This window comes from Sylvia atricapilla, chromosome 17, assembly GCF_009819655.1.
Source record: "Sylvia atricapilla isolate bSylAtr1 chromosome 17, bSylAtr1.pri, whole genome shotgun sequence".
NCBI classification, from domain to species: Eukaryota; Metazoa; Chordata; class Aves; order Passeriformes; family Sylviidae; genus Sylvia; species Sylvia atricapilla.
The window spans coordinates 11693167-11699589 of record NC_089156.1 but is presented as its reverse complement, the minus strand read 5'-3'; the positions used below and the strand labels follow the sequence as shown (position 1 = coordinate 11699589).

Genomic DNA, 6423 nt, shown 5'->3' with positions numbered 1-6423 from the left:
AAATGCAGAAATGGGGTCTGAATGTTTGGAGGGGACTTGCTGCAATGAATTTCCAGTCTCCACAAAGAGATGTACAATTCTGATGGCATTCCATGTTCTCACTGGTAATTTTTACTTAGAAGGGGTGGAGAGGAGGGGAAAAAAAGAATCTTTACTTCCCTGCTTAGCTCTATTCAGCTGCAGTTTTCCCACTATTTTGTTATTAATAGGTACAATTTTAAAGCATTCTTCAGAAATACCAGCAGCCAGCGGGATTTTTCCAAGGAATCCATCACAGGAAAATTTCATGGCTCTAGTAATGGTCTTGTTTTCTTTCATCAGTGCTACAGCAAAACCAGAGAATTTTCCTGACAGACATTAGAGACAAGTAGGTAGATCAGCTCTGCTCTTTCAGTGCCTCTCCTTGTAACCTCCCTTCATCTCCACTCCATTCTCTCCGGCACTATTCATATTCATGGACTCATTTTTTTATTATTACATCCAGAAAACCGAATTGTGAGTCAGAATTTATTTTTTAATCAAAAGTCCTCCTCCATCTGTTGGAGCTCTTTAGGCTATTTCTATTCTATTCTATTCTAACACCGAAGGAGGGGGTAGAAATGTTGCTTTTAGTAAACTTCTAGGCCAACCTTCTCAAATATCTGTGTGACCTGTTCAGTGTGGTGCCTTTGGCCTGATTCATCAGAGGGGCAGAGGCTCTGCAGTTCCACATTAAATCAGTGGGAGGCCTGGATGCTCAGTGCTCCTGAAAATCAGCCCCGAAAAAACCAAAATCTGGGACAGAGGGAGCGTTTACTGTGGGAACCAGCGCTGCGCTGGCCCTGCCCTTTGCTGGACATTGCCCTTTTGGTTTTAATCCCTTTCAACTTCCCCTTAACACAAGAAAACTGCCTTGTTTTCCCTTTGAGGACACATAAAGATTGCCAGATTACCAGAGAAGCTTGTTGTGGAGGACTTTAGCCATCTTCCTCTTGTGTTCTCACCTGATACCTCGCAGCTATATTGGCATTTATCACCTTTCCACATCTCCAAGGTCCCGACTGCCGCCCCAGGCTCTCCTCTGCCTCAGTCTGCCCTTGCATAGTTTTCTCTATCATAATAAACATTCCAGCTCCAGCTCCGAGTTGTAAACGTCGGAAAATAGATCTTCTGTTTGTTCACGTCTCTAGAAAGGAAACAAAGTTGTGGCATCGATAGGTTTAGGCATTATCTGCCTCACACAACTTAGCGTGGCAGTGCAGAGAGCAAGTTACAAAACAAACTGCAAGGATTTTGCCTTCGCAGCGAGGGAAGGAGCGCTGGGATGCTGCATCCCGAATGAAAAACAAACCGCAGGAAACTAACGAAGGTTTAACGGTAAAATTTCACCGCCGGGTCTTTTTTCTGAGATTTCTGAACAAAACGACCGCTGAACTTTTGAAGATATATTTTTTTTTTTCCCCACGAAGCTTTGTAGAGAGTAAAGCCCGAAGGAAGAGCCCGCAGCGCTGCTGTGGGGCAGGTGAGGGCCGAGCGCTCGCTAAGCGCCGTTACCGTCCTGAGGCCGCGCTGCCGGCACCAACGGGCCGAGCGAGCGCGGAGCGGGGCGGGGAGCGGCGGAACCGGCCCGGGGGCCCCCGCCACCATCCGCTCTTTCCCCGCTCTTTCTTTCCCCGTTCTTTCCCTGCTCTCTCCCCGCTCTCCCCCGCGCCGTCCCCTCACGGCGGGGCGCTCCCGTGCCCCGCGCTCCTCACCGCGGCCTGCAGGCGGCGCCCCCGGCCCTCGGCTCTGAGGGAGCGCGGAGCGGCGCGGGGAAGGAAGTGGCGGCTCCCGGTGCTGCCGGTGCGCGGCCGGGCTGTGCTGCCGGATAAATCCGCGCGGCCGCCGTGCCCGCGGCGGGGCGAGGGCAGTGCCAGCCTTGGGCTCTTCGCCTTGGCCGCTCTCTCCTCCCCCGCGGCTGCGGCGGGCCCGCCTCGCCTCGCCTTCCCCCCGCCTCCGCCGTCCCCGCGCCGCGGCAGCGCCGGCGGGCGAGGAGCTGCCCGCGCCCGGCCCGCCCGCGCCGGGGATTATGCCAGCGGTGCGCGGGCATGCCGGCAGGCAGCGACCCGTAGGCAACGGCAGCCGCCGAGCCGCGGCGGCATCGGCATCGGCAGCAGCAGCAGCAGCAGCAGCGGGAGCCGCGGCCGCCGCGCCGGGAGCAGCCGGTGCGTGGCGGGGCGCGCTGAGGGCGGGCGGGGGGCGGCGGGGCGAGTCCCAGCACCTGGCGGTCCCCGGGCCGGCCCGGCCGTGCCTCGGCGCGGGCGGGAACCGCGGCGGGCCCGAGGGGAGCTGACCGGGCTGGCCGGGCCCGCGGGGCGGCTGCGGTTCCGCCGAGGGGCCGGTGCGGCGCGGGGGCCGCTCCCGGTAACGCCGAACGGCCCCCGCGGGCCGCGGCGGGTCCCGGCCGACACCTGGAGGCTGCCGCGGCCTGAGTGGGGCCGAGCCGTCCGTCCTCGCCCGGGATGCGGCGGTAAAAGTTTCCCGATGGAGCAGTGGGTGAGCGGGAGGGCCCCGCGGCCATGGCACCGCAGCCCCGCGCTGCCCGGGTCCGTGCCGGGCTCTCCCTGCGCTGGCGGGCTGCACACACCGCTCCGTGCCCCGGGGACGGACAGAGCGGCACCCGGAGCGTTCGGGGTGGTCACGGCTCGAGGCCGGAGGCAGCCCCCGGGAGAGCTCCGTCCCGGCCTCCTTCCTCGGGTACCGCATTGAATCTCGCCCAATTCGGCCCTGGCAGAGGCCCCCGGGGGAGGGTGTGTCGTGCGGGGGGCTCAGGAGCCCCTCGGACGGGGCCTGGCCGTGCGTGAAGGTGCTCCTGGGGTGCCTCCCTTCCCTGAGGGAGAAAAGGCTGAGAGCCGCAGCAGCCTCAAAGGATAAATGCCGCTGACTGGTTATAGCTGAGGGGGCTATAACCAGTGAGTTTTCGAGGGGCGAGACCCCCCTGTGTCAGGGCACTGCTGGGTGGTGATGGGGAGCTGGCCGTGCTCCTTAGGAACGGTGCTTTTCCTTGCGGGAGCGGGAGCAAGAGATTCTTCCCTTTGGAGAAAGCAGAACGCCCATTCCTTAGCTGGATGATGGGCTGCAAGAGGGGATTCTTTTTGCCGGGCCTGGCAGTCCTTTCTCCCGGCCTCCCCATCCCTTGACAGAAGGAGTGCTGCTTGGTGTTCCCCAATAACCCTTCCTAAATCGTGCTGCTGAACAGCTGCAGCTTTTTGCCCGGCTGTGGGAGGTGAAATCCCTTCCTTCACCTCCTCCCCAGCCTCTCCTGCTCCGCTGAAGAAGCAGAAGTACGGATGTGCTCAGCCTGGGAGCATCGTTCCCGCAGCCCCTCAGAGGAGCGCCCTGCTCAGTCAGCTGCACAAGTCACATTTCGTGTTTAAACGCCACGGCTGAGGTGAAGTTGATTTAAAGCGTGTATTTAAGCAAAAAAGAAAAAAAAGTTTCTTTAATGTGTTGGTACCTGCTCTAAAGTAAGAGCTTCCATCTTCTCTGTGCTCTGGGCGTCTGGAAGCTGCCGAGTGGAAATTGGATGTCAGGAAGCGTCTTCAGTCTTTGAGGACATAATCTGTGAGTGCCCAGCTCTGAGCAGGACAGTGGCAATAGATGTGTCTTTGTGGGCTCGAACAGGCGGATGTTTGAGCGCCTGTGAGAATATCAGTGGCTGTGGGACTCCTTATCCGCCGGTGGCACCGAGTCCTGCTCCGTGCCCACACCTTTTTGCTCGTGCTGTATTTTTGTCGCCTGGTTTATTTTTGTCGTGACTGCGTTGCGCTCCCGAGTAACACAAGACGGCTGAGCGCCTTCCAGAGTTCAGCTCCGGCTTCTGGGCGAGGGGTTTCGCCCCTCCTCAGTGTGCAGAGGGAGACTGCTGTTTGTAGGGCAGCTCTTTTCCCTCTTTTCCTGTGGCAAACCCCCGATGGCAGCTGGATCTCTGAGCGCCTGGTTATTCTGACAGGTAACCGGCTCGGCTCCTTGTTTTGGCCGCGGGCTGCTCGGTAATTGAAACGCCTCCTCGGGATATACAGAATAAAGGATGGCCAGGCATTGAAAGCACGGTTTGCAGGCTTGTCCTGGCTCGTTGTTTGTTTCAGGATTTCAGCTTTGTGGTCCTCGCAGTGTGTTCTGGCTGTGGCAGCATCTCTGAGAGGGGAAGGAATGAGCAGGCAGGGCTGGGAACGCAGCTTGTGCTGCTTTTGATGGAGCAGGCTTCTGGTAGGCTGCTGGGCTTCATTAATCATATTTAAGTTTCTGTCACTAACTTTTAATTAAAAGCATAGTTGATACCACTTTAATGAACGTACAGATGTTAGCCATCTTCATGCATAAAAATGCTTTTTAATTCCCTTACTATTCCCTTTATGGCCCTTAGATGCTTTTGTTGCCATCTAAACCGTGTACAGTAGCAGCTGTTTATCTTCTTAATAAAACTTTTTCTGGCATCTGTGTTCAGGAAACAATAATGGTTTGAGTAAACAATTCCCTGGTATCCTTTAACGATATTTTTTTAAGAACTTGGCAGGAAGGGTCAGAATGGTGCCTAAATAGTGAACTCCAAGGCTCTTGCTGACTATAGCCCTGAGCCTACTGTAAGTCACCTGAAATTGTTGGCTGTTCTCAGCCTTATGTGAGGTGATGAAGAAAATAAGGAGCCCTCAGTGTATGACTTTTGATTCTGATGAGCTTCACGAGGCTCTTTTCCCCAAATGACAACTTCTTATTAAAATATCTTTTCTATTTTGGGTTTGCTGCTGATGGTGTGTGTCAATGCTTTGTCGCTTGTTGTGCATCTAACAGCCTGAGCATTTATTGTGATTTACCATCTGGCACGTGGGAGTTTTATCTAACTTCTCATTTTACTTGACAGCAACCAGTTTGGAAAGACCTTGTCCTGGTTTTTTTTTCCCCCCTAATAGAAGTTCTCAAAACTTAAAACTGACAATGGGGGCTAAAAGGTTTTGAATTTAAATAATCACTCTCTTTTTATTCACAAATTGTTACTGCTTCTGTGAGCTGGCCAGAGAGAGAAGCAGCACATCCTTCAAGCGAGCTAATTTAAAGAAAGTTCCTCCAATTAATCCTAAAGAGCATTAATCTCCCCTCTGCATTCAAATAAAACTCTTGTCATTCAGTTGCTGTCTTGGCAGCCTGAGTGGAAGGCTTTGGAAAATGGCAAGTGAAAGCTGATGCTCGCTCCTGAGTGCAGTTTGACTCATGCCTTTCATGCATATTCACCATAATGTCCTGTTCCAGGACCAGCAGGATCCCTCGAGACACATTTCTTCTTTTAAGGTGTTTTTCTTTTAAGCTTCCTCTTGTTGGAGACTCAAATAAGAGAAGAGGCTAGAAGCAGGCATCCACGTGTTGCTTCGTTTCATTTTTATTTTCTTAGAAGGAAAAAGCAACTCATGGTTTTCTTAACAGCCAATTTCTCTAAGTGGTGAAGATGCCTTCTCATTTAATTTTAAAACTTGCTGACGTAGGGTGTGATGCAGTTAATATTTCTGTTTATCTCCCCAAATTGGTAAAATATGCCTAAATTTAATTTTGAGCCCAAAAACATCTGATAAACAAAAATGTTCTGTAGTTTTCAGTGTGAATGGAAATGGAATAATCAATGGAGAGGAGAGAATAAATAAACCACTTTTTATTTATTACTTGATTTCCTGGGTGTTGGAGGAAATCCAAGTGCCACAAGATTGTACTGGGGCAGAGTCTGTCTGAGCTCACCCCTGAACTGAAAGGGAATGTGGCTTCTCTAATTGTGCTGTCCATGCCAAGAGTCCTAGGAAAATTTAAATGAACAAAGTAATGGATGATATTTGAATGTTCTTAATGTGAGAAGAAAACAATCTAGCCTGGGGCTGGCCCAGATGCTGTCACCACAGGGAGCTCTAATCAGCACGATGCCAAGTCAATAGGCAGAGCTCCTGAAGTCAGCTTGTGCATTTTCCATAGGTAAAGGGGTTTGCTGGTGTGACTGGAAGGTGATTTTAATTTTTTTCTTTTAATTAAACAAATACTTCTTAGCAGCTCGCAGCAAAATGCTTCAGTCAGTCCCACTGGAGGACTTAGAAACCAGCTGGAAAAAGGGATCTTTGGTTTGAAAAAGGGAAGGAGGGAGGTGCAGGGGACCTCCTGAGGGATGATGGCAGGATCTGGAGACAGAGCTGCTTCCCCTTCCTGCAGCTCTTCCTGAGTGTGTGACACAGGGTCAGGCTTCGGGGCGGAGAAGAAATAAGAGGCTGCTCAGGCAAGTGGAGATGATAAATAGCTTTTGGGCAAAACTAGGTGCAGGGAAGAAATCCAGTTGGCACAGGGCTAAAAGCTGCCCTGGGGCGCTTGGCCACACCTGAGCTGATCCCAGCAAGGAGGTGCTGGATTTGCAGGGAGAGGCCATCCAGGAGGGAA

General features: G+C 52.9%; 1 protein-coding gene across 1 annotated transcript in view; it reads left to right on the top strand.

Annotated features, from left to right (window-relative positions):
• Positions 1 to 3831: 3831 nt before the first annotated feature.
• The window catches only part of PITPNM2 (phosphatidylinositol transfer protein membrane associated 2), a 122677-nt gene continuing 120085 nt past the window's right edge, over positions 3832 to 6423 (top strand). Inside the window, exon 1 of the mRNA XM_066331717.1 lies at positions 3832 to 3970. The gene's annotated coding sequence lies outside the window, so the exon portion shown is untranslated. The remainder of the gene's footprint in view (positions 3971 to 6423) is intronic.